Source organism: Dreissena polymorpha, chromosome 11, assembly GCF_020536995.1.
Source record: "Dreissena polymorpha isolate Duluth1 chromosome 11, UMN_Dpol_1.0, whole genome shotgun sequence".
Taxonomy (NCBI): Eukaryota; Metazoa; Mollusca; class Bivalvia; order Myida; family Dreissenidae; genus Dreissena; species Dreissena polymorpha.
The window spans coordinates 62,250,857-62,260,674 of NC_068365.1; the positions used below are offsets into that span (position 1 = coordinate 62,250,857).

General features: G+C 32.3%; 1 pseudogene; it reads right to left on the reverse strand.

Annotated features, from left to right (window-relative positions):
- Positions 1–5,568: 5,568 nt before the first annotated feature.
- LOC127849887 (globin-2 B chain-like) lies at positions 5,569–9,314 on the reverse strand (annotated as a pseudogene).
- Positions 9,315–9,818: the final 504 nt, after the last annotated feature.

Consider the following 9,818-nt stretch of genomic DNA (forward strand, 5'->3'; position numbering starts at 1 on the left):
GTGTTTTAAGTGATCTACCAGTCTGCCCAACGTATTGCGCACCACGACAGGATACATTTCAAGTAATGACATAAACCACATGCATAGAATTTCATGAGACATCGGATTTAATGTTAACTGAAAATTTGCGGTTATAAACAGATGAAAGAATAAAAGAGGACATATTAAAAAACTTGCAACATAAACACTTTCTGGAGTTGCACTTATTTATTGTAGGATTCCGATTACACGGAGCTTGATTACGCTGCGAACTAGAACCCCGCCGCATTGTATCTCCAATGAAAGATGTCAGAAGTAAACTTAATTTGACTGTAGGTTTAGACAAAAAGTAATTGTCTATAATTTAACGGCAAATGAATACTACGTGCGATCGGAATTCTCAATGGTGAGAGAACAACTTTCGGGTTTTTTGTTATCAATCTGTCAATAGGTTATTTATTTGGCCAAACCATCAATCTTATAGTTACATTAATACACATTGCCAAGTCAACATACATAAAAGAGTAAAAGGCAGCTTGTCAGATAATAGTCTGTAAAAATTCAGTATAACCTGCAGAACTCTCAATTGATGAACATACACGTTTACTTTATAAGTATAGAGAATGTATAAGATTCTAAGTATAAGAAAGGTCTTAAACAAGGTTTCTTAAAATAATAATAAAAACACAATACCGCTACCAGCCTCTCAAGGCTGAAAATATATCAACATCGAAAATATGTACGGGGATACACGAGCGTTTGGCGATCTTACTAACAAATTTCCTGGACGAGTTTAATAAAATATGGTATGATATGACAACGAGTGTCAGATCTTTTTTATCACATGCTTTTAAATGAACAAATTAAACACATATTTACGCAAACATAATGGTAAATCCCGAATATTGTTTACATTTCGTGACGTCATTTGACGTTGCAACGTCATTTCAGCAAATTAACAAAATGCGATAGGTCAATAAAAGAAAAACTAAGCCAATTACAACGCTTCAAAAGTATTCTACTCATGTGTAAGATAAGAATATACTTATGTAATGGTTATATTACATGGGAACAGGGTATGGCATGTGATAAAATATTCTTATTTATTCTTAGAACGCCGTTTGCTTTCCAATTAATTGGAAACAAATATATGAGTGCAAATAATATGTCCTAGTTGTAGTGTTTGTATAAAGCGTCGTTACTATGAATTGTCATGAGAATTCGGTTCATATATTGTAACACTATTTAAACAGTTAAAATATTTTAAATAGATATGTTTAATTTAATGAAAGAAATCATTTAATAGTAGCAGTGCAAATTAAGATACATACATGTCTATTATGATTCGGGAAAGTATTTCTGTAAATCACTATTCTATTTGACAATCGTGTTTTAACAGGTTCAATTACTTAATATATACTGCATAACAAGTATATAGATATGCATGTATGTTGTCTTTGTAAATGAACCTCTTTATAATGGAGTTTTTTACAGACAGGTCGCCAATATGACAGTGTTTAAAATGAATCAATTCAAAAATATAATGGCGGTATTGCAGCGTTTCAAGTGATTGTATGCAAAGATTTGAACAGGTCACATTGTCTCAAATATGTAGTGGACAATACTTCTTTTTTCATTTATATGAGTAAGCAGTATAAGGAACGATATGCACTTATTTATACTCAAAGTTTCAGAGGTTGTTGATAGAGCATCACTTTTTGACCAGCTTGGCAAGAAAGTTCTCCCGAAACACTCTTTATTTAGATGGAATTTATTTTTGACCCTTTTGACCAATGTTAGCAATAGAATGGATATAAATGAAAATTCACATATATATCCGTAGAAAGAGTAATTTGTTCTACTAAAGATACAGTTGTCACTTGTATGTAAGATAATGACGTTCAAAGTAGTATATTACATATAATTGACTAACTGTAGAGTTCATTAATGACTGAATGGCATATGATAATTTTGTCAATATTGTACATAGTGAACTGTATACTAACTACCCCATAAAGTTGTGACATGGAATTCATCTGGCTATTCAAAGAAACAATTCTGGTCTAAAAAAAACCTGGTGGTCGGAAGATCTAGCGATAATCAGAAATGTGTTTTGCAGAAAAGCAATGGTTGAAATGTAAGACAAATGAAAAGGCTAATTTCAAACATATATATGTCTATAAAAGAAAATTATTTGATAGAGATGTCCAACGAGCTACATGTAAGGGACGTTTTGTTTATCGAGCCCAGTTAGACCTAGAAGCTTTAGTCAATGCTTCATCTGGTTCATTCTGGAAGGATATAGGCATAATTCGTCTGGGTAATGAACGGATGAAGAAAATTCCATTTGAAGTTAAAATGGTCAATGGATTCATTTGTAATCAGCCTGATGTAGTCTTAAATAAATGGCGACTTGATTCGCAGAATCTTCTTAATCCGGAGGACAACTGCACCAATTTAAGTTGCTCTGTTTTAACTGATAATTTAGATGAAAACTCTGTTTTTAATAAAATGATTCATATTGATGATGTTTCTAAATGTATTTTAGATTCAAAATCCGGAAAGGCTCTCGGTTTTGATTAAATGCCTAATGAGTTATTAAAGAATGATGGAGCTCTTTTTATGTTACATTGTTAAAGATATCTTGGTGTTGTTCTAAATGCATTTTTAGATTATCATGACATAGCAGAAAATGTGGCTATGTCTGCTTCTAGAGCTTAGGTTTAGTTATTTCGAAAAGTAAATCATTTGGAGGTTTCCAAAATTCTACTTTCACCAAGCTGTTTGATTCTATGGTTTGGCCTATTATCAGCTATAGTGCACCAATATGGGGCGACAAATCTTTCTCGTGTATTAATGCTGTCCAGAATCGGGAAATGCGGTATCATTTAGGTGTCGGTAAATACAACCTTAATTTGGCAGTTCTTGGAGAAATGAGTTGGAATGGTGAAATGTGTTGGAATGGGAAGCTGTAATTGGACAACATTTTAGAAATGTAAATATGAATAGTTCCAGAATAAATAAGAATATTAACTTGTGGTCTAAATCAAGAAATGTTAAAAATAGCTATTAAAAGAATAAAGTCATGTCTGAGAGATGTTAACATGTCTGATTTAGTTGATATACCTATTAGCAATATTAAATATACTGTAATTGATGTAGAATCTAGGATTATTGAAAAAGAAATTGTCAAATGGAGAAGTGCAGTCAATAGTAATACTGGAACTAGAGGTGTTGGTCGTAATAAATTAAGACTGTATAGATTATTTATAACAGACTTTGGAACAGAAACTTATGTTAAAGACATAATATCAATGTTGTATAGAAGTGCATTAGCTAAGTTCCGATGCGGTGTGGCACGTCTTAAATTAGAAACTGGTCGATATGAAAATATTGAATTGGGTTATAGAACATGTTTCCATTGTCAAAACATAGTAGAGGACGAGATACATTGTCCTTTATATGTGAATATCAGGAAAAGCCTTATGGACATTGTAATTGAAACTTCAAAATGTCACAACATGTCAGATACTGTGACACTTAAATACATATTTACAGATGAGAGATTACTTTATATATCAGCCAAGTCCTTCTTTAGTATTCTCAAAGAAAGGAGGATTTTTTATATTCAAAATGAATTTTATATACTTAAGTTTTATGCTGAACATTTGTTTAGTAGTTTATAGACTAGTCTATGTTTTAAGAAGCAAGTGGTATTTTAATGTATGAACAATATTGGTAAGTGTAAATAATACCACATAGTCTTAGATACAATAACTAATGTTAATAGAAGTAAGTTTAAACCATGTGGCAGTAATTTGATAGTGAAGAATTGTTAATGTATATCATGATATAGTCTCTCATATTTTGATTGATCGCATACATGTTACTGTGCGTTTTATATGTCTTTTAATTGTATATTTATTGCGAATGAGACTTAATAAAACATTGAATTGGTTGAATTGAATTTAATTGATTACAAAATCACGGAAATCGCAGGTTATTCATTTTAAACAATGATTGCATATGAGCATAATATATTAATAGTGCAATAATATTCTTTATAATTATTAATTCTTACAAATATCTTTACAACTTTGATTGTTTATATATATACGTCTTGCTTAAAGTAATGTATCGTATTGTTTATATATTGTTGATAGTACCTTAATAAGTACTCTTATTCTAATTATCATTGTTTTAAATGGAATAACATTTTTTCTTAATTATATGCAAACCACTCTTATTTACACAAACGTTATCCATACACAGTCTGATATTTGCGTATATAATGCATCCAAATGCGTCAGTTTATAGTACATCGCTAATACTTAGATAAACACGTAAAAAAACAAGTATTAATGTTGTATACCTTATTATAATTCTGATGGAGCTCAGCCAAATAAGGTGGCAACGTTCCCACTGGCACAAAAGCGAGTCTATAAGGATTGCCTAATTCTTTCAGATGAATTGATATAGCACAGGCAACCAAGTAGCATTTGATGAATCATCTTACGAAAGTTTGCGCTAACCCGTTTTGTTTATTAACGTTGAAAAACAGTCGATTGCAACTAACGGAAAACATTTTTCAAGGATGATTACATTAATTATTAACCTATCCACTCGTGCTTGAAATATATTATTTAGCAGTGATGACATTTTTTTCGCATAAAAGTGTTGTTGTTTTTTGTAAAATAACGTATCGAATGTAATGCCATAACTTTAATAGTTCATACACATTTTTAAAGTATGCATTAAACATGTTGATGGTATTTGCAAAGAAAAACAACAACTCGCTCGAAACAATAGATATGAACAAATTTATCTGGTTTCTTCACCCACCTATTGGCAAACGTGACTATCCGAGATATTGCTTTGTGTTCATTTCTTGTTGCTCATTATATGGTCAAAATCAGCTAGCTTTGAATGTATGGCTTCATTTATGTGACATACATATCACCTTCATTTTTTGACAGTGCTTGCAAACTATATTTCATTAATCAAAATAAAGTGATATATGTACCTTTTGATAAACCAGAAATAGAATCAGAAGGCCTTTGGTCTTAAGCTCTGGCTGAAATCTACTTATGTTTTACCCCTCTGGTTTTTATTGATTTTGTATAATGATTTCCAAGGACCCATTTTAGAGTTAATTTGAAAACTTAAAACATTGTACAGTTATAACGGCTTTGTATTTATCATTGTTATTGCTATACATATCGTTAACAAATCGCAAATAATGTCGAGGGAATGCATGCGTTCATTTTAGTACACGTGCACCATAAATTGCCGTTTCATTTCACGCTTACAGAAAGGTTTGATTACTTGAAAAACATAAGAATATGCTTCATTCTTAGTAAACTTTTGCGTATATGTAAGTGCTAATAACATTACAATTATAAAATACATATATTCTAAAATTTGGACACGTTTTAACAATAACTTCCAAATGTCTGCATCGATCACATCTGGAAATAAGTGTTACATGCAAACAAACAACTGCGGATGAAATATAAGAATATATCTACCAGAAATATTCACAATCTCTTTCCGTTGCAAGAGTTGTTTTTCAATTAGCATGGATATTGATTATTTTCTGCGGAATCCACTAATTAAGATGTCAAACAGAACAGGTGGTAGTAAGTAAACGTAAATAAATAAGAATCTTTCAAGGTCGATATATCTGTCAGGGTCGATGTCCGGGTTTTCCATCCCATGTTTCATAAACACGCAAATATAGTCATACACGCTATTCCAGACCTTCGCCACTGACGTCGTGTAGTTCTCACTGAGCACATGTTGTAACCCGTAACTGAGTGATGGCCATAAGTTCTGAAAAATAACGAATACTGCACATTTTTTCACCATAGAATAGTTGCGAATACGTTTTGTTGACCATTGCATATTATCAAGAATTGTAATGGCATTATTAAGTTGTCAACTTATCTAAATGTATTGGGTTATTTTGCAAGTGTTTATCAAAATAAGTAAGACAAAAAAAACGCTTATTTAAGTTACGTGTAACAACGACATGACACCATGTAACACATTATGATAGATAAATGTAAATTGAACAAAAATATGTGTTGCTAAAATATAGCAATATTTACAATATAGTATTTTCAACAAAAAGTTAGAGTACGCGCTATAACCTCATTTTCCGACTGATTTATATAAGTACTAAATATAAAACATTGCGATCATGGTAATTGTCAGAACGGTGATAAAAAACAAGTTGTTTAATAGTAACCCATGAACTATTGTTACATTTATATTAAAAAATAATTGAAAATTAATATAGATGTGTAGATAAAGGATTCACTTCATAAGCATACATAGTGTGCTTACTTTAAGCATATGCGGTTTAACCTGCCTATGCACGTGCGTTTGCCCAATAGACACAAGGACGCCGTTAAGAAACCTGGAATCATCGAGGCTCTCCACGGCGGCACCCAGTCCCTCCATGACGGTGACCGCTTGCCTCGCCAACATCTCCCTGTCTATGTTCGTCTCCAGTTTATTCTCGAGGTTGATTTGGACGATCTTGGGGAACATCGTTTTCATCTTAGGCTCCGTCTCGAACAACCTACGCATATTGCTCGAACATTTACATAGGTTGTATAAAATCATTGTAACCATGTAACGTACTGGATTACAGTATTTGTATGTGTTTGAAGCTCCGTCTCGAAAAAAACAGGCCTTTTGGCATTTAAGTGATACTAAAGCAATAACACATTAATTACTATTAATTTCCCTGTTTTGTATTGGTATTTATCCACAATGTAGTGCCTTGTGTACATGAATTGTCTGGTTTACCTTTATATTAACTGAACATCAAATTTGTAAATCGTTTGTAGTTTTAAAATACAAAAATAGAACAAGTCCGCTAAGTCTATTGATGAAAGAACCTCTGTTTTAAATTAATTGTACTCATTCTTGATTTTTGTGTAAATAAATGATTATAAGATTGTATTGGTAAATTCAAAACGGTGAGTTGTATTAACATGTAAATTTGTTTAGCTTCTTAAACATAATAAATACTTAGTTAAGAAAATCTGATGGGAACGTAGTAAACGTACAATGTATATCAATTGCAAACAGTTTATTATCATATCCATTTATCCACCAAACCAAAGTTCTCGAATTGTATCGATAATAGATTTAATCAACACAATAAATCAATCAATATAAAATGCAGATTATGTTTGTGCATTTCCATAAATTAAATCATTCATGACAATGAAAAACAACTTTACGATGTTTACTATAGTCGACAATAGGATTATATAATATATTGTATATGTTATAAAAATTAATGCTATAATTTGCGAAAGTTGTCAAACCACAGCATTTATCATATTCTTAGCAAAATAGTTTTGGTCTAAACAACATCTGGCGTTAATACACTTTTTAGACGCTCCAAATCACGTTTATATAAACGCAGCCAAACGCATCGATTTACTTAAATCATAAATAACAAGACACTGTTTTATTTTAAATCACTTCACGAATGAGTTTAATCGTGATCATAGCAGTGATTTAAATTTTTACTAATTAATGTTAACAGGCAGTATCCGATAATTTTTCTCATTCAAGTGCGTCTGACATCTAAATTTTGTTTCGATAATCGGATTATTTTACTAAACTAACTTTAGGTGATCCATGGAAAATATCTGCGATAAATGAGCAAAAACATAAATAATTGATGCTTATCTATAAAATACAATGAGGCCCAGTTTCTCAGAGTCATCTTTTATCAGTGCTCATGATCGTTGCACAAGCTGAATCTGGTCGGGCGTCAATACCGTGTGAAGTTGCTTACCCCTATGGGAAATGGTAGTTCACACTGTGGGACTTTGTTTTCCATCTTGTATTTGGATCTAACGTATATTCAGTATATGTCAGATGAAAATTAAACGTTATCAGATGTAAAAAGCATCCTGGCGTTGGAAATTATACATTGTTACAAATACATGTATTAAAAAATTACACAATATACATTAGAAATAGAATTGTTTTTGAGGTTAATTAAGGATTAGTCGTGCATGCCTACTTTATACCGTCACTTAAACCTCATTTCGGCTCTCAAGCACAGATATTGAAATTGCGGTTAATTAAATATATTTATCCGGAATCATTACTAAATATATCCGGATAAGATGAGAACTAATCCCGTTGTCAAAGAGAAAATCTTAAACTATGTCAACATATCAACATAGCTAGCGCCTCCGTGCATGCACTCACGGTTACACTAGAGATATAATCAAAGTACTGACGGTACTGGTGTGACGATGCTTTTGAAGAGGATGAATATAAAAGCATCAATTTAAGTTTATCTATATCACCACAATTGTGTATGTGGGTACAAACATTTTGGGTACGAACAAAAATTTGGGTACGAAAATTTTGGGTACGAAAAAATTGGGTACGAACAAAATTTCGGTACGAAACTGGGAGGCGGGTTACATTCTCGATTAAATCTAACAAGAAATATCTTTAAAAAGATAATCGGCGTGTATTTTTCTGTACTACTTTTCGTAAAAACTTTCTGTTACAATAAAATGTTTGTGGGTTATTAAAATTACGTTTCAGCAGATATATACAAAACATGACATGATCGTTAATAACACCTGTACATCATACCCTACCTTAATTTCGTTGTTTACGTTCTTAATTTAATAATGTTATATGTACGGACGTGATTTCACATGCCCATCGGCATGGATATATCCTTTTTTCCTGTTGAATATTGTTTGTTAATTTATGTTCAATACGCATAGGCACGTTTGTTCATTAAGTAAGGCAATACTTTCGTGATGATTCTCGAAAGAAGGTATGAGCACATAGCCGGCCCAGGTGAGCTCAATCGTAAGAGCACTACCCGAGTTCGCCCAGGAACAATTGGATAAGTTAACTAACCAAAGCGATATGACCTTATATATGCTGAAATCTAACAAACGAACGAATTATCAAACATGTTATGAACACTAAGGTGGTTGTGTAATTTCTGTTAGAATATCGTATTAAATATGTACATTTAAAATAATTGTACCCGCACGTGAGTTTGTTTCCTTATTTAAGTCTATACGCGCCTAGGCTGCATCCAGTGTGTGTATTGGTGTATTTCCAAGGTTATGAGTTACCTCCGCGCCTAAGGCTGCAAAATTTTGGGACCCTACCTTATAAGCTTAGACTGAGTACAGTGGGACGAATTTTGAATGATAGCTGCAATTTCCAGCTATTTATTTTTTTAATGAAATACTTTTTAATTTTAGATATGATCTTGTGCTGCGGGGGGATAGGATTTTTCGGAGAAAACCCAACCTCTCCGGCATGGTGACCACAAAACAAACAAAAAAAAAACATTGCGCCGGGAGGGGGAATCGAACCGGTGTCGTAGAGATGAAAAAGCGGCGAAGTACGAGAGTGAATGTTTCGCATTTCATTTCTGATGTTGTGTTACCTTTGTTAACGTGCTACACATATGGCTGGTTTAAGCTGACCACTGCGCTAGCGGGACGACCAGTAACCTATAGAAATGTTGTTTTATCTATACATATCATAGCAGTGCAGCGTTTACAATTTGCAGGTTCGAAATTGTTCGTATTCTTTAGATTTGTGATCGCGTAAAAAGTTAATTTTACATGTTTTCATGCGCAATTTATTTACAAAATCGAGAACAAATATCAAACACAATAGAGAAAATATATAGTTGTTTCATTGGTCCATAAAGATAAAATGGATGTAAAATTACTTATTAAAAATCAACGTTTTTATACACTTATTAAATCTGTTTCCCCAGAATATGCTGTTCTATTAATATTTACCTTTATCAATGA